Source organism: Oncorhynchus mykiss, chromosome 10 (genome assembly GCF_013265735.2).
Source record: "Oncorhynchus mykiss isolate Arlee chromosome 10, USDA_OmykA_1.1, whole genome shotgun sequence".
Lineage (NCBI taxonomy): Eukaryota > Metazoa > Chordata > Actinopteri > Salmoniformes > Salmonidae > Oncorhynchus > Oncorhynchus mykiss.
Genome location: NC_048574.1, coordinates 78,786,470 through 78,805,587, shown reverse-complemented (window position 1 = coordinate 78,805,587; position 19,118 = coordinate 78,786,470). Strand labels below are relative to the sequence as shown.

The 19,118-nt window shown below is 37.6% G+C and overlaps 1 long non-coding RNA gene and 1 pseudogene across 1 annotated transcript; one reads left to right on the top strand and one right to left on the bottom strand.

The window, feature by feature from the left end:
- The first annotated feature begins 1,242 nt into the window (after positions 1–1,242).
- LOC118936786 lies at positions 1,243–1,826 on the top strand. The gene is made up of 3 exons (XR_005034241.1): positions 1,243–1,351; positions 1,498–1,601; positions 1,782–1,826. It is a non-coding gene; the product is annotated as an uncharacterized LOC118936786 (long non-coding RNA).
- A 16,019-nt stretch (positions 1,827–17,845) lies between these two features.
- On the bottom strand, positions 17,846–18,830 carry LOC118966658 (annotated as a pseudogene).
- Positions 18,831–19,118: the final 288 nt, after the last annotated feature.

Genomic DNA, 19,118 nt, shown 5'->3' with positions numbered 1-19,118 from the left:
TGAGGTTAGAAGTAAAAGTTACTGTATTTGATCACAAGTGTGTTAAGTTGTCAGAGGAGTCTATGAAATCTCAGATGGATTTGAAAGAAGATGAGCCTGATGCAATGCGAGAACAAATTATATGCCAACGTAAGAGCCTTTAAACCCAGTCCACGAGAAGGAGTTGTTGCTTCAGGTAAGATTACCGCACACGCACACACACATTAAACAGGTGAGATTACCATGTAGTAATATAGCTTTGTAGCATTTTAGCTGTGTGATCACGCTCTCTCTCGGTGTCAGAGGAAGGCCATAAACATTGTCAAAGACTCCAGCAACTCTAATCATAGACTGTTCTCTCTGCTACCGCATGGCAAGCAGTACCAGAGCGCCTAAGTCTAGGTCTAAGAGGCTTATAAACAGTTTCTACCCCCAAGCCATAAGACTCCTGAACGTCTATTCAAACGGCTACCCAGACTATGGCATTGCCCCCGTCTTTTACCCAACATGTACATATTACTTCAATTACCTCGACACCAGTGCTCCCACACACTGACTCTGTACCGGTAACCCTGTTTATAGCCTCGCTATTGGTATTTTACTGCTGCTCTTTAATTATTTGTTACTTGTATTTCTTTTTTTAGTTTTTTCTTAAAACACCTGTTGGATACAGCGCATGTGACAAATACAATTTCATTTATTTATTTGTCCAATCGTGAATGATACAGTAAAACACATTACCAAATATCATACTTTAATAATGTGTGATTCAGTACATTTTCAGTGGTGGAAGAGACCCTCTGGAGTTGCTGCAGTGTGTCTGGGGCTGCTGTGTGTTCTCTTACTGGCTGGGATCATAGGCCTGTCTGTCTACTGTAAGTTTAGTATGTTGTCACTGAGACTTAAGTCGCCTACTTAATCATACTTAATCATCAAAGGTATGGTAGCTAAATGTTTGATGAACTTTTCCCTTTTACAGATGGAGTCATTGGTGATCACGACTCAACAGAGAGAGACCAGCTACAGACCAGTTACAACATCCTGACTAAAGAGAGAGACCAGCTACAGAAAGAGAAAGATGATGTCATGTCAAAGTTATCTAATCTGAGTGAGTTCACCTAATAAATGATCATAACATCACATATCTATATGCAGTGAACTTGTGTTTTGTATTCTACAATAATATGTGCAGAATAATAAGATGGGAATTCATGTTATTATCTTGTAGAACAAACCTGTCCAGAAGGCTGGCATACGGTTTGAATCCAGTTGGTACTTCCTGTTTACTAAGGCTAAAACCTGGGAGGAGAGCAGACAGGAATGTGTGGAGAGAGGAGCAGACCTGGTGATCATAAACAGTGAAAAGGAACAGGTGAGAGAGAGAGAGAGAGAGGAGAGAGAGAGAGAGATGGCAGGGGGGGGGTTATGATCAAACATCTCTTGGTCAGTAATGTATCTTCCAGTATTTAACACATATTGTCTATAGTTTGACAATATCAGTATCTTTCTCACCAACAGGAGTTTCTCTTCAACCTCAACAGTAGTTTTTGGATTGGTCTGACTGACTCTGTTACTGAGGGGACCTGGAAATGGGTGGACGGAAACCCACTGACCACCCCAAGGTAAGGGACTACTGCTCTAATAACACTGACCACATCTCTCTTGGTTCTGAGAGAGCTTCCAGTCTAACTCTGTGTTGTGTCATTCTCTTGGTTCTGAGAGAGCTTCCAGTCTAACTCCGTGTTGTTCATACTCTAGGTTCTGAGAGAGTGGTCAGTCTCACTCTGTTGTTTCTACTGCAGGTTCTGGGGGAGTGGACAGCCTAATGGTGATGAGTCGGAGGACTGTGCGTTGTTCTCTCACAGTTCACCAGACCAAGGAAAGCATGACTATCCGTGTTCATCTAACCATTACTGGGTCTGTGAGAAATAGTTCTCTCTCACTGTTAGTTATGATGTTGATTGTCACTCTGAAAGTCATGATACCAGCTACAGGACTTCAGAAAGTATTCACAGCCTAGACTTTTTCCACATTTTGTTGTTTACACGCTGAATTTGTAAATTGATTAAATTGAGATTTTATTGCCACTGTCCTACACACAATAACTCATAATGTCAAAGTGGAAATATGTTTTTCATTTTTTTTTTTACAAATTAATAAAAGATTGCTGAAATGTCTTGAGTCAGAAAGTATTCAACCCCTTTGTTATGGCATACCTAAATATGTTCAGGAGTAAAAATGTGCTTAACCTTGATACATAATAAGTTGCATAGGCTGACTCTGTGTGAAATACAAATCTACATTCTCTCCTCTAAATCTAAACAACAAATATTTGTCACATTTTTTCTCTCTTCCTCATTCTCTTAATTTTCTTCTTCCTCCTCTGTCTCTCTCTGACACTAAGGCTCCATTCTCCCATCTCCTCTACTCCCATCTCCTCTCCTCCCGTCTCCTCTCCTTCAGTTTCCTGTCTCCTCTCCTCCTCACCTGAGTTGAGAAACCCTGCATTATGATACTGATTCTAACCATATTTTATTGATCTGTTTAGAGCTAGCTTCACATGATCGAGGATCATGATATCTACCCAAATCCTAACCTTAGCCATTATGGTGAGGAATGTAACTGACCTGAGATCTGTGTCTAGAGGCAACTTTATCCTGCTCTTTTAAGGCCCTGTGGTAAGAAGGAGTTGTCAAACATGCTTCAGCCTAGCTTAAACTAAAAGGCAATCAGGGACTTGAAAATCCCCAAAATATTCCTTATCCCAGCGCACTTGAACTGTTTCAGCATAGATCGTAAAGATGTATTTAATTGATACAAACAGGCTTCTGTTTTCCCCATCTGGTAATTTTTTTCCCTATTCAGTGCACCACTTTTAACTCTCTCCTCTGTCTCTTCTCATACTCTACACCTATATTATCATTATTATTATTATACTCTACACCTATATAATTTTTTTATTGTTATACTCTACACCTATATTATCATTATTAGTATTATTATACTCTACACCTATATTATCATTATTAGTATTATTATACTCTACACCTATATTTTATTAATATTATTATTATTATTATTATACTCTATTCCTATATTATTATTATACTATATTCCTATATTATTATTATACTCTACACCTATATTTTATTAATATTATTATTATTATTATTATACTCAATTCCTATATTATTATTATTATACTCTATTCCTATATTATTATTATTATTCTACTCTATTCCTATATTATTATTATACTCTATTCCTATATTATTATTATTATTCTACTCTATTCCTATATTATTATTATACTCTATTCCTATATTATTATTATTACTCTATTCCTATATTATTATTATACTCTACACCTATAATATTATTATTATACTCTATTCCTATAATATTATTATTATACTCTATTCCTATATTATTATTATTATACTCTATTCCTATATTATTATTATACTCTATTCCTATATTATTATTATACTCTACACCTATAATATTATTATTATACTCTATTCCTATATTATTATTATACTCTACACTATATTATTATTATACTCAATTCCTATATTATTATTATTCTCTATTCCTATATTGTTATTATTATACTCTATTCCTATATAATTATTATTATACTCTACACCTATAATATTATTATTATACTCTATTTCTATATTATTATACTACTACACCTATAATATTATTATTATACTCCATTCCTATATTATTATTATACTCTACACCTATAATATTATTATTATTATACTCTATTCCTATTTTATTATTATTCTCTATTCCTATATTATTATTATTATTCTCTATTCCTATATTTATTATTATACTCTATTCCTATATTATTATTATTATACTCTATTCCTATATTATTATTATACTCTACACCTATATTATTATTATTATTACTCTACACCTATAATATTATTATTATACTCTATTCCTATATTATTATTATTCTCTATTCCTATATTATTATTATTATTATACTCTACACCTATAATATTATTATTATACTCTATTCCTATATTATTATTATACTCTACACCTATATTATTATTATTATTATACTCTACACCTATATTATTATTATACTCTATTCCTATATTATTATTACTCTATATTCCTATATTATATTATACTCTACACCTATATTATTATTATACTCTATTCCTATATTATTATTATACTCTACACCTATATTATTATTATACTCTATTCCTATATTATTATTATACTCTACACCTATATTATTATTATTATTATACTCTACACCTATATTATTATTATACTCTATTCCTATATTATTATTATACTCTATTCCTATATTATTATTATACTCTACACCTATATTATTATTATTATACTCTATTCCTATATTATTATTATACTCTACACCTATATTATTATTACTCTATTCCTATATTATTATTATACTCTACACCTATATTATATTATTATACTCTACACCTATATTATTATTATACTCTATTCCTATATTATTATTATACTCTACACCTATATTATTATTATACTCTATTCCTATATTATTATTATACTCTACACCTATATTATTATTATACTCTACACCTATATTATTATTATACTCTACACCTATATTTTATTATACTCTACACCTATATTATTATTATACTCTATTCCTATATTATTATATACTCTATTCCTATATTATTATTATACTCTACACCTATATTATTATTATTATACTCTATTCCTATATTATTATTATACTCTACACCTATATTATTATTATTCTCTATTCCTATATTATTATTATACTCTATTCCTATATTATTATTATACTCTACACCTATATTATTATTATACTCTACACCTATAATAACATTATTATTATGATACACCTGCTAGATGCTCTTTCACTGTTGTGGTGAAACACATGTTATTCATTGAGTTCATGTATTTAGTTGATAGGCTTACACACATGATGTACACGTCACAGGAGGCGGGACCTTAATTGGGGAGACCAGGCTCCTGGTAATGGCTGGAGCGGAATCAGTGGAACCATATCAAATACATCAAACATATGGTCTCCATGTGTTTGATGCCGTTCCATTTGCGCCGTTCCAGACATTACTATGAGCCGTCCTACTGGGGTGGCAGGTAGCCTAGTGGTTAGAGCATTGAACTAGTAACAGGAAGGTTGCTAGATTGAATTCCTGAGCTGACAAGGTAAAAAATCTGTTGCTCTGCCGCTGAACAAGGCAGTTAACCCACTGTTCCCCGGTAGGCTGTCTTTGTAAATAACAATTTGTTCTGAACTGACTTGCCTGGTTAAATAAAAAAATAAAAAAATATTTTACATTTAAAATAGCCTCAGCAACCTCCACTGGTTCACATACTAAATATAGACTGTGTGTGTGTTCAGGACCCAGTGACTTTTGCCCTAGTGAAGGAAGAAGGTGACACAGTTGGGAAGGAGAAGTGTCCTTATGATCCCAGACAACGTCACACTGCTGTTACTGCAGGTCAGGCACACAAACACGCTCACACTCTATCACATCCTGTCTATATGAGTATTGTAGATGGAGTGCTGTACACCGCCTCCCCTTCTAACTTCCTGGGCACGATGTTTGACATCACCAGGGCAACAGGTCAAGAGGTGCACGTACATCAGTCCATCAACTGGCTCAGTGGTGAGACCCATCTGTCAATCACACACACTCCAAATGCATGTTGGGAAAGATGATAAAATACTTCTACTGTCCAAACTTCTGTAACACCAAATAACAACAGAATGTGTCCAATGAAGAGTTTAACTCAGGATGTGGTTTAGCAGTGTAGTGTTACTTACCTAATGAGTTCTCTTTGATGATGGTCTATATCTTTAACCATCCACATGTTTTATGCCTGTAAAGTCATACCGTATAAAATAAACATCACCACAGCTCTGATGGAAACAGGATGTTTTGGTATAATTTTATAAATTCCAACAGATAACTTTTTCTTTTCGACATGGTGGGATCTTTTTGTGGCGGTAGAATGAAGGATGTGAGAAGTGGAGATGGAAAGGTCTTTATATGCTAGTATTGATGTAACAACCATCATAAGTAAACTGGGAGTCATGGTTGTGTGGTCCTCCCACTACGACTCGGGAAGTCAGGCAGTTTATTAGGCTACAGATGAAATAACTGAAAGTGCAAGGCGATTTTGACGCTCTTTTCCAATAAATATCGAGGGTCTTATTCTGGTGACGTGATGATCGATGCTTGACTGCAGTTTGACAAATACAAATGTTCTTGCTCTTATCGATAGTAATCTCATCATGTAGACTAGCCTTTCCACACTGTATCTGTGAGCTGTTGGCTAGAACGCTCGTGCCAAGACCAAAATATGCACATTTGCTACTTAACCTAACCTGGGATATAACTATCGGTACAGTTGAAAATGGAAACATATTGAACTTTACATTTTTATTCAGTACATGAAAACTTAAGCGAAAAATAATGTTTTGTGTGTCTACATCATCACACATTGATTTTTATCTGCAAAAAGACAGTTTAGTGGAAACACCACTGATGAGAAAATGTGCAAGTTTGTCTGGGGCTACAAGGAAAATGTGAACCGTCGGGGGTGTTGAGGACTGGAGCTGGGAAGCACGACACACAATATGTCATTAATATGTCATTCTCTGATGAGTCCAGATCCAGAGCTTGTGAGTTCGGCCCTGGTCAGGGAAAGTCCTGGAGACTCTCCCTGGAGAGGTTGAGTATGAACACTATTCCGCTATTAAACAGGTTTAATGGCATTATATCACATCTATTCTACTCTTAAACATGTTTAAGGCCCTTGGGCTCCCGAGTGGCGCAGCAGTCTAAGTCACTGTATCTCAGTTTTAGTGGCTTCACTACAGACCCTGGTTCGGTTCCAGGCTGTATCACAACTGGCCGTGATTGGAAGTCCCATAGGGCGGCATACAATTGGCCCAGGGTCGTCTGGGTTAGCGTTTGGCCGTTATTGTAAATAACTAACTGACTTGCCTAGTTAAATAAAAGTTCAAATATATATAATAGTAATAATTATATCACATTTATTCCACTATTAAACACATCCATCAAATCTACTACATTTCCAAACAAAGACGATCTCTCTCGCTCTTCCTCTCATCTTGTAACTCCCTACTCTTGCCCATCTCCCATACTTCCTATCTCTCCCTTTCTCTCTCTTTTACCTCTCCATCCTTCCTTCTCACTCCTCCTCTCTCCCACCCCCTTCCCCTCTCAGGTCGTTGTTCCCCTGAGGTGAAGGAGCTGCGTGTGAAGAAGGACCTGGTGGTCCTCCTCCCCTGTCCCTCCTCCCGCCCTTGATCGCAATAAAAGTAGTTTTGAAATATTTTGGCAAAGTTCATAGGCAAGTTTTGAAATATGTTGTAGTGACTGCGTTTTTAGTAAGCTGTTATTTTCTGGATGAAACGCGCTTTATAAATGGACATTTTGGATATATATGGACGGAATTAATCGAACAAAAGGATCAATTGTGATGTTTATGGACATATTGGAGTGCCAACAAAAGAAGCTTGTCAAGGTAATGCACGTTTTATATTTTATTTCAGCGTTTTGTGTAGCGCCTGCAGGGTTGAAATATGCTAACTCTGTTTACTGGTGGTGCAGATGGTGCAGGCTATCAGATAATAGCTTCTTATGCTTTCGCTGAAAAGCATTTTTAAAATCTGACATGTTGGCTGGATTCACAACGAGTGTAGCTTTAATTGAGGATCTTACATGTGTGATTTAATGAAGTTTGAATTTTATAGTTTTTATTCGAATCTGGCGCTCAGCATTTTCCCTGGCAATTGGCCAGTTGAGACATTTGCGTCCCGCCTATACCTAACTAGTTTAATGTCACTACTAGTTTAATGTCACTAAAAAAATGGCCTACTGATTCCACCAGTGGCACCTTGTTGGACCATTATTCGACCAGGTACAGTAAAATTATTTGGTTGCAAAAGTCACTGCCCTGCCCTACCTCATAGAATGCCTTTCCCCAAATAATATAATAACTCTTGTGATGCATCATTTCCACGGTAATTAGGAACGTTCAGTCAATGAGCATAATAGCCCTTATGCACATTCCATGATCGAACGTTCTAAAACACACTTCCTATCGGTTGGGCTATTTCCGGTCAGTCTAGTTGTTATCGACGATATAACGTTACTACCACTATGTCGCAGTTTTTTTACTAGGGGTCTTCAGGACTTGCCTCAAATTAATATTAATGATGTACATCGAATTGTTACATCAGCCTCCGAGACTCCAGCTAGAAAGAATGAAAAGGGGCTCAGATGTATGTAGGAAGCTACATAGACAACTATGAAGGTGAGTACCAAGTCAGTGACAGATATAACGTTAGCTAGCTACAATCATTAGCTAGCTAATTTAACTATTAACTGTAGCTAGCTAGTTACTTCGTAAAATGACAGAACTTTGACAGAATCTACCTGAGAATGTGTGTATTTTCGTTAGCTTGGTTAAGTTATGCTTGCTAGCTATATTTGCTAGCTAAAAATAATTGTTATTCATGTCTTCTACACAGTATCTAACAAAGCCGGGGAGATCACCGTGAGGGCTGCCTGTCACAGGTCCATGAGGAAGAGTGAAAAGCGTCACAGCATGGGAGTAGGGAAAGGGTTATAGATAGCTACTAGGGACCTTGTTAAAACATCTCCTGTGAGACACTGTCATCATGGTCCAAATGTGTTGGAAACAGTGTCAACGTTTCATCAAATCAGTAGATAGATTTTAACGATGGGTCCCAGTCCCAAATTAGAATTGCCCACTTAACAGGTTATTTGGTAAAGATCTGTTGATGCAGTGTTTGGTAGTTCTGTTACTGAAACACAACGTATTCCTGTATAGTTAAATGAGCCCCTAGTGAAGAAGAGTAGACACTACTATGTTTATTGTTATTCATTCTCACTTCAGTCTTTCATCACACTTACAGTGGGGAGAACAATTATTTGATACACTGCCGATTTGCAGGTTTTCCTACTTACAAAGCAGATAGAGGTCTGTAATTTTTATCATAGGAACACTTCAACTGTGAGAGACGGAATCTAAAACAAAATCTAGAAAATCACATTGTATGATTTTTAAGTAAATCATTTGCATTTTATTGCATTTTGTTTTGTGTTCTATGTTTTCTATTTCTATGTGTTTGGCCTGGTATGGTTCCCAATCAGAGGCAGCTGGCAATCGTTGTCTCTGATTGAGAACCATACTTAGGCAGCCTGTTTTTCCCACTTGAGTTGTGGGTAGTTTTCTGTCTCTGTGTCTCTACCAGACAGGACTGTTTCGGTTGTTATTTTGTTTACTTTGGGTTTCAATGTTCAGCTATTGAATACATTTAACATGGACACTTACCACGCTGCGCTTTGGTCCTCTTCTCCTTCCAACAGCAGTTACAGCTACCTTGCTCTCTCTCTTCAGTGGTCACCATCTCTTGTCCTGGAGAGCTACAGATGCAGGCTATATTTCCAGCCCAGCAATAAAAACACTAAATTCAGTGTATCATCAAAAGCTTTAAAGTCTAGCGTATACTAGCTAAGATTGTATGGGCCACCAGTAGAGCAAATGCATGCTATGAGATTTTAAGATTTAAATAGCACTAGTGTTAGTGTTTAAAATACTGGAGAGTTGAGACCAAATCACGGACGCTGGACAGAGTGGATTTCAGTTGTAACAAAAGACAGTTTTAATGAGTCAGAGATATCTTGTCCCGCAGTTTTACGTGCACGGATCTAGTTCACATAACTCGGCAAGGAGTCAGGTGAAAAAGAGACCTTATACAACGGTTACATTCATTTTTATACATAGAATAAAGTAGGTGGAGTCTTGTCGTTTTGGTCTTCTGATTGGTCACAAAGGGTTGGAGGCGGGCCTTGCTCTAGCCAGAGCGGGCCCCATTGGTGCACAGCAAAAGTACTTTGCTCTTGGGACCCGACCAGTAGAGGGGGATGAGATGTGTGTTTATACAAGGAGATATTTGTGTGTCTGGAAATCTGATACAGGAGAGCAGAGGGGGTCGTGAAAGAAGAGAAAAGAGGGGGTCAGTCTTATGGCTGGGTGTATGTGTTCTTGCGATGGAATGTCTTTGTTTATATGAGCTATGTGTATGAATATTTATATAACACTAGGGACATGACAGTATCTGTAGTGCTCAAGGACATTCCATTACATCAGGAGTGGGTTAAATAGACCCAAGTTCTGTTGTTTGTGGTATTGTGTTGGGAGGAGCCTAGAAGTGTTGGCCAGAGTAGACTTACAACCACTCAACAGCAATGGCTCATGTGAAGAGCAGTATGGCAATGACCCTATCCTGTAGTACGTTATCAAGGTGAACTGCAAGCCTTGTGGCAATACACCTGTCCAGACAGAAGAAGTCAGCCTCTGATGTCCAGAAAAGAACAGAGGAATGAGCCCAATGTATATTCAAAACAAACTAGTAAAAACAGTGTCATGATGTTGCCCTGTTGGTGAGGTTAATGACCCCCATAAATACCTTTCCCCCTTTTCTCTCTCTACTCTACAGAATGGACTCTTGGGAAGCCCTTTGTTAACATACAGAGAGTACGGTAACATCAAAAGGTTGGGAACGCTCCACCTTACATTTTCATATTGCAAATGCTCATCAAGTCAAGACCCAAGGGTCAAATTTTGAAAATTTGAAAACTTATCACCCCCAACTCTTGGGGATAGTGAAACGCTAGCGTCTCAAGTGGCCAATAGCCTCGGGGAAATGCAGAGCGCCAAATTCAAATAAAACGCTATAAAACTCAAAATTCATTAAATCACACATGCAGGGTACTCAATTAAAGCTACACTCGTTGTGAATCCAGCCAACATGTCAGATTTTAAAAATGCTTTTCGGCGAAAGCATGAGAAGCTATTATCTGATAGCATGCATCCCCCTGAACCAGTTGTAAACAAAAGAACTAGCGTAGCAGGCGCTACACAAAACGCTGAAATAAAATATAAAACATGCATTACCTTTGACGAGCTTCTTTGATGGCACTCTAATATGTCCATGAACATCACAATTGATCCTTTTTTTCGATTAATTCCGTCCATGTATACCCAAAATGTCCATTTATAAAGCAGGTTTGATCCGGAAAAAAAACAGCTTTCCAAAACACAACGTCACTCCAAATATTTCAAAAGTTGCCTATAAACTTTGCCAAAATATTTCAAACTACTTTTGTAATGCAACTTTAGGTATTTTTAAACGTTAATAATCGATCAAATTGTAGACGGGGCAATCTGTATTCAATAGAGCAAGTAAACAAAACATGCACCATTTTCCCTCTTGCGTAACTATCAACAGTGTAAACGGTGTTCCAGGATGTGCCTCTTCTTCGTTGCACCAATGATTAACTTCAACCCAATTCCAAAGACTGGTGACATCCTGTGGAAGTCGTAGGAACTGTAAAATGGTCGCTATCAAATTTCCCTTGGCAAAGACAACTGAGGGAACGGTCAGAGGAAAAAAAATAAATAATTCTGAACAGTTTTTCCTCAGTGTTTTGCCTGCTGCATAAGTTCTGTTATAGTCACAGACATGATTGAACCAGTTTTAGAAACGTTTTCCACGTTTTCCCCAAGGTGTCTACAGCATTGTGACGTCTTTGTAGGCATTTCCATTGAAGAATGGCTGTAAGGGACCATATATAGCATGTGGTCACATGGTGTCTCCCGCAGAAAATCTCGCGTAAAATACTGAAGTTGCCATTTTTCCAATCGCTTCTTATGAGAAACCAATTGCCTCGACGGATATATTATCGAATATATATGTTAAAAACACCTTGAGGATGGATCCTAAACAACGTTTGCCGTGTTTCTGTCGATATTATGGAGCACATTTTTTTTAAAGTTTGGCGTTATAGTTGCAGCATTTTCCGGTCGATTTCTCAGCCAAGCATGATGAAGAAACGGGAGCTTTTTCGCCTACAAAAATAATATTTTTGGAAAAAAGGAACATTGCTATCTAACTGGGAGTCCTCCTGAGTGAAAGCATCTGAAGTTCTTCAAAGGTAAATTATTTAATTTGGTTGCTTTTCTTATTTTCGTGAAAATGTTGCCTGCTGCCAGCAGAGCCTAGCATAGCATTATGCCATGATAAACTTACACAAATGCTTGTCTAGCGTTGGCTGTAAAGCATTTTTTGAAAATCTGAGATGACAGTGTTGTTAACAAAAGGCTAAGCTTGTGTTTGAATATATTTATTTCATTTCATTTGCGATTTTCATGAATAGGAAAAGTTTATGTCCGCTGCGTTATGCTAATGCATTTGAGGCTATGATTACGCTCCCGGATACGGGTTTGCTCGTCGCAAGAGGTTAATGCCACACGGTCAAGGTTAGGCTAGCACAGATCTGGAGGACCTTAGGAACATTCCTGTGGTTGAATTGTCCTTCTAACCCGAACGGTTCCCCCTCTGTCTCCCAAAAGCACCTGAAATTTAGGGCCAGGCTTCATTTTGGGCCTACTTTTTTCACGGTCGCTGCGCTCAGAGCGAACGAGCTGCGGTCAATCGGGGCATCTTCTTGAACTCGACACGGCCTTGAGATTCTGGTAATGCCATTGCAGGCTCTGTGTCTTTAAGCCCTGTGTGTGTGTGTGTGTGTGTGTGTGTGTGTGTGTGTGTGTGTGTGTGTGTGTGTGTGTGTGTGTGGTGTGTGTGTGTGTGTGTGTGTGTGTGTGTGTGTGTGTGTGTGTGTGAGAGTTTTTTCTTTGACATCTGTTGAGAGAAATGACTGATTTACAGTTCATGAAGATAGCCTAATCACACAAATGAAGTTTTGGAAAGATCGGACCTTTTTAAACCCTTTGAAACAACCTCTACTTGTAAATTTACGTTAAGAAATGACGGATTTACACAGGGTTGAATGCAGTGATTTTCACAAACTGCTGGTTTGGTAAATCAAACACCTTTAGGGTGAATTTAACCACTTCCGGTTGCTCCAGGAAGCTTAGAATCGACACAGGTAGACCTAATAGTGGCCTGATGAATTGTCATTGAAGACAGGTTCATAAGGCATTCATAACCCACATAGGCTTCAGGTTGAATTTAGGGGAGCAGGCAATGTATTCCTATGGGGAGAGAAGTCATTGCAAACTGTTTGATATAAACACCTTCTTTTCACTGTTAAGGGTTAATGCTACATGGTCTAGGTTAGGTTTTTCACTGGTCAGGAGGACCTCAGGAACGTTCCTGAGGTCGAATTGTGCTTCTAACCCTAACGGTTCTCCCGCTGTCTCCCAAAAGCACCTGAAATTTAGGGCCAGGCTTCATTTTGAGCCTTCTTTTTTTCACGGTCGCTGTGCTCAGACCGAGCGAGCTACGGTAAAGCGGGGCATCTTGTTGAACTTGGCACTGCCTAGAGATTTATGGCAATGCCATTGCAGGCTCTGTGTGTCTTTAAGCCCCGCACTGTGTCACTCCATTCTTGATGTGTGTGTGTGTGTGTGAGAGAGTTTTTCTTTGACATCTGTTGGGAGAAATTACTGATTTACAGTACATGAGGGTTGCCTAATCACACATATGAAGTTTTGGAAAGATCTGACCTTTTTAACCCTTCGAAACAGCCACTATGACCCCAATTTAAGGCACTTCCGGTTGACACAGGAAGCTGAAAGTGAACACATATCCTCCTTGGAGGCTCTTATAGACAATAGAGGTTTTAAGTCTTTACATTAAGAACTGACTTATTTACAGAGGGTTGAATGAGTGTGTGTTATTACAGAAAATCACAGAAAATCACAGAAATCCCACAGAGCTCCGAAACCTGCCTTAACAGATTCGTCTGAACACGCTGCAACTGGATCTGTAACTTTTGTGGGAATAAAAAAAATTAACATCACCAATTGTACATTGTACGATTTCTCTTAAATTACAATAGATAAATGTCTGCTTCTTTTTTCCTGACTCCGTATGTTCATGTACTTTGACGTGAAGTGGCCAAATTAGTGCTCTATTTTTGTTTTTGACCTTTAACTTCTTGAATATAGGGGGCGCTATTTTAATTTTTGGATGAAAAACGTTCCCGTTTTAAACAAGATATTTTGTTACGAAAAGATGCTCGACTATGCATATAATTGACAGCTTTGGAAAGAAAAACACTCTGACGTTTCCAAAACTGCAAAGATATTGTCTGTGAGTGCCACAGAACTGATGTTACAGAAAAAAAAACAGATAAAAATCCAATCAGGAAGTGCCTCATTTTTTGAAACCGCCTCATGCCAATGACTCCATATATGGCTGTGAATGGGCCACGAATGAGCTTCATCTTTCTGTCGCTTCCCCAATGTGTCGACAGCATTGTGACGTATTTGTAGGCATATCATTGGAAGATTGACCATAAGAGAATACATCTACCAGGTGTTCGCTTGGTGTCCTCCGTTGCAATTATTGCGTAATCTACAGCTGCAGTATTTTTCCGTTTGCTTCTGATGAGAAGCTGACTGCCACCACTGAAAGATTATTGAATAGATATGTGAAAAACACCTTGAGGATTGATTCTAAACAACGTTTGCCATGTTTCTGTCGATATTATGGAGCTAATTTGGAGAAAAAAAATTGCCGTTGTAAGTGACTGCATTTTCCGGTATTTTTCTTAGCCAAACGTGATGAACAAAACGGAGCTATTTCGTCTACACAAATAATATTTTTGGAAAAAATGAACATTTGCTATCTAACTAAGAGTCTCGTCATTGAAAACATCCGAAGTTCTTCAAAGGTAAGTGATTTTATTTGAATGCTTTTCTTGTTTTTGTGAAAATGTTGCCTGCTAAATGCTAGGCTTAATGCTATGCTAGGCTATCAATACTCTTACACAAATGCTTGTGTAGCTTTGGTTGAAAAGCATATTTTGAAAATCTGAGATGACAGTATTGTTAACAAAAGGCTAAGCTTGTGTTTGAATATATTTATTTCATTTGCGATTTTCATGAATAGGAAACGTTGCGTTATGGTAATGAGCTCCCGGATACGGGATTGCTCGATGCTAGAGGTTAATCCCAGAAAAATGGCCTTAACTCAAAAAGAGTTAAGGCCTCGACGCCATCTTGTTCGGGGCTAACTGCCCATTATGCCAAACCTATGCTCACCAAGTTTCGTCTTCGAAGTCTTTTCCATTTAGGAGAAATGGCCATGTCGTGATTGGTGATGTTTTGTACATTCTCAATATGATTACATTCGCCACCTGGTGGTATCTAACGGGACAGTGGAAAAATGACCAAAATTTGAAAATGTTATAAAACGGAAACCCGAGTGTCTGAGAGACTTTGTTTGATGACTTCCCGGAAGATCTGGCCCCGGTGCACGGCCCGCCGCCGTCCGCAAATTTTAGAAACATTCATGGACGTCTACTAAGGGACCGTACATTTGCAATATGGAGTTTCTCATCAATCATACAGCAAATACCAAAATGTGCCCTTCATGTATGTTGATACAGTTCTTATACATGTGTAATTGACACAAAATTTGAAAGAATTTCGAAAAACGGTCCAGAAAGCACTTTTTTAAGGGTGTGTGAAGTTTTTTCAATTTTTTTGCTATTTTTGACTTTTGACTTTTGACTTCCTATGAAATCATATTGCAAATGGAAGTAAAAAAATTAATAAAAAATGATGATAATAAAATATGACTAAAGTATGTTGATACAGTTCTTATACATGTGTAATTGACACAAAATTCGAAATAATTTTGAAAAACGGTCCAGAAAGCATTTCTTTAAAGGGTGTGTGAAGTTTTTTTCAAAGTTTTTGCTATTTTTGACTTTTGACTTCCTATGAAATCATATTGCAGATGGACAAACGCTGGAAGGATGAGTTTGACTACACTAGCCAGAATAAAGCATTAGCTTAGTATGGCAACTTGGTATGAACTTTGAACTCTTATTCACTTAATTAAGAAGTGATACATCCTAGATGTCAAGTTCTCATTAGCAGCTGTAAACGTGCGTGGCCTAGGAAAGGACGGACAATCTCTTCAGAACGACAGGGTACTAAATTGTATCCGTTCATTATTAGTCAATGTATGATCCATCCTGTGTTTATGTAATTCTGTGTGACTATTTACAGTTGAAGTCGGAAGTTTACATACACTTAGGTTGGAGTCATTAAAACTCGTTTTTCAACCACTCCACAAATTTCTTGTTAACAAACTATAGTTTTGGCAAGTCGGTTAGGACATCTACTATGTGCATGACACAAGTCATTTTCCCAACAATTGTTGACAGACAGATTATTTCACTTACAATTCACTGTATCACAATTACAGTGGGTCAGAAGTTTACATACACAAAGTTGACTGTGCCTTTAAACAGCTTGTACAATTCCAGAAAATGATGTCATGGCCTTAGAAGCTACTGATAGACTAATTTGACATCATTTGAGTCAATTGGAGGTGTACCTGTGGATGTATTTCAAGGCCTACCTTCAAACTCAATCCAAAGAAATCAGCCAAGAACTCAGAAATATACCTCTCACACCACGACCTTACCAAAGAGAGAAGTAAAAAGGTGTGACAGTGGGCAGAACTGAGAAAGTGTGTGAGAGCAAGGAGGCCTACAAACCTGACTCGGTTACACCAGCTCTGTCAGGAGGAATGTGCCAAAATTCACCCAACTTGTGGGAAGCTTGTGGAAGGCAATCCAACATTTCTTACCCAAGTTAAACAATTTAAAGGCAATGCTACCAAATACTAATTGAGTGTATGTAAACTTTTGACCTACTGGGAATGTGATGAAATAATTAAAAGCTGAAATAAATAGTTCTCTCTACTATTATTCTGACATTTCACATTCTTAAAATAAAGTGGTGATCGTATCTGACCTAAGACAGATCATTTTTACTAGGATTAAATGTCAGGAATTGTGAAAACTGAGTTTAAATGTATTTGGCTAAGGTGTATGAATACTTCCGACTTCAACTGTAGAAACAGTAACTTCTACAGTAAACAATGCAGTAAATAATACAGTAAATATAGTTACAGTAAATAATACAGTAAATCTACGATTTGAAATCTTTCAAATACTTTGAGTGTGTTCTTTGAACTGCCTGGAGTGCCAGGTGAGCAGTGTTTGCTCTTAGGGGACTGTTCTATTGGTTACATTGCAACAGGCAATCTAAATTAAATATAGCTAATGTTTTTGAACATGTTTCAAATAGTATTTGAACCCGGGTCTGTATGTAACCTGTAATGGAGTTGTTGGTAGCAGGAATTCCATATAATATTTTTCCCAGTGCATAGGAAACAAGCAAGCACAAGCAGCCTGACAGACAGACAGCTTCACTGACAGACAGACAGTTTGACTGCTGTATTTTCCTATACAGCTTTACAATTCAGATTGCTCTGGAGCCCTACACGCTCAAGTTTGTAGAGATACTTACAGTCATTAACATTTTGGCCTATTGTCGTTTCGGTAATGTTGAACATCTCAAATGGTGGAATCAACACCTCCTCCTCCATGTTTCCATTCACTGGGTAAGACTTGAGATAAGCTCCTGAACATGTCTTTATGATAAAGCAGGATTTATCTCCAAAAATATAAAAATTTGGTTTGAAAGAGCTTGAGGTTGTCACGACTTCCGCGGCTTTCTAGCCACCGCCGATCCACTTTTAATTTTCCATTTGTTTTGTCTTTGTTTTACACACCTGATTTCAATCCCACAATTACATGTTCATTATTTAACCCTCTGTTCACCCATGTTTTTTTTTGTGAATGATTGTTTATTTATTTTCTGTCTGTCATGGTGTACGTGTACTTCTTACTTTGTATATTGACATTTTGAGTAAAAATACGTTGATTCCTCATATCTGCTGTCCGGCGCCTGACTCTCTACACCGGCTACACTTAGAATCCTTTACAAAAGCAAAGAAGCCAAATCTCATTATTTGGTTAACTTTACCAACAAACTCCATGTTGGTTCTTCGATATGTGGTGTGACAGGTCTTTTGGTTTTCTTTCAGGAGGTGAATGGCGTCAGTCAGCAGGAAATGCAGGGAGTGGAATTGGAAGGAGGTTGCGTGCTCTGTTCTATTGGTCCGGACTGCTTCGTTGAACACTGAGTATATCTTAGTTGTAATTCCTGAGTTAGCACAACTAGCCTTGATATGATCATGATTAAGATTGTCTTCAGAATTGTACTTTTTTTCTGCACATCCTCCTGCCTGCCTGTTTCCAGGCTTGTTTGAAGATCCTTACCTTGCTGTTTTCATGATCCAGATATTCCTTCTGCACCTTGTGGTACATTTGTTCAGTGCAGCCGTTGTCGTCAACACACTTAAGGGCCATGACTAAAGGTTTGGGGGGATCAAGACCAGGCTGACGGAAATTATCCTTCAGAGAATTGGGAAGAAAAAATACAGGCAAAAAGTGTAAAAGAGAGGATTTTTTTGTATATATTTCAATTAATTTAAATTATCTCTCTCTATCTCTCTCTTTATATCAAATTCATTCATTCAAATTCAATATGCTTAAATGGCATGAATAACAAGATTGCCAAAGCAAGAGATACACACAATTATGAAAATAAAACTGACAACTGTGTACACAGTATATATAAAGCAAATAAAAATAAATACATATCTGATACAAAAATGTAACACTGTAATAACCCTCTCTGTAAATATTATAGTATCTTACCATCTTTGTGTCCACACCCAAAGTCCAATCCTGGACGAAATACATCACAGCAAAGGTTAGGATCTTGTGTCTTGCCGTGATGTTAAAATATATTGGTCCAACGGCAACGTCTAATGGAGATGAATAGACTTTTAAGATAAGAATCAGCATTCATATGTTCAACTATCAGGGGGTCTTGTTATACCAGTGTTTTTTTTTGTTATTTTCACCGTCCCTCCTGTCTTGCTGAGAACAGGCAAATAACCCTCAAACCAAACCCCTTAGCTCAGTACATACACACACACACATACACACATACACACACACACACACACACACATACACACATACACACAAACACACACACACACACACACACACACACACACACACACACACACACACACACACACACACACACACACACACACACTCACACACACACACACACACACAACC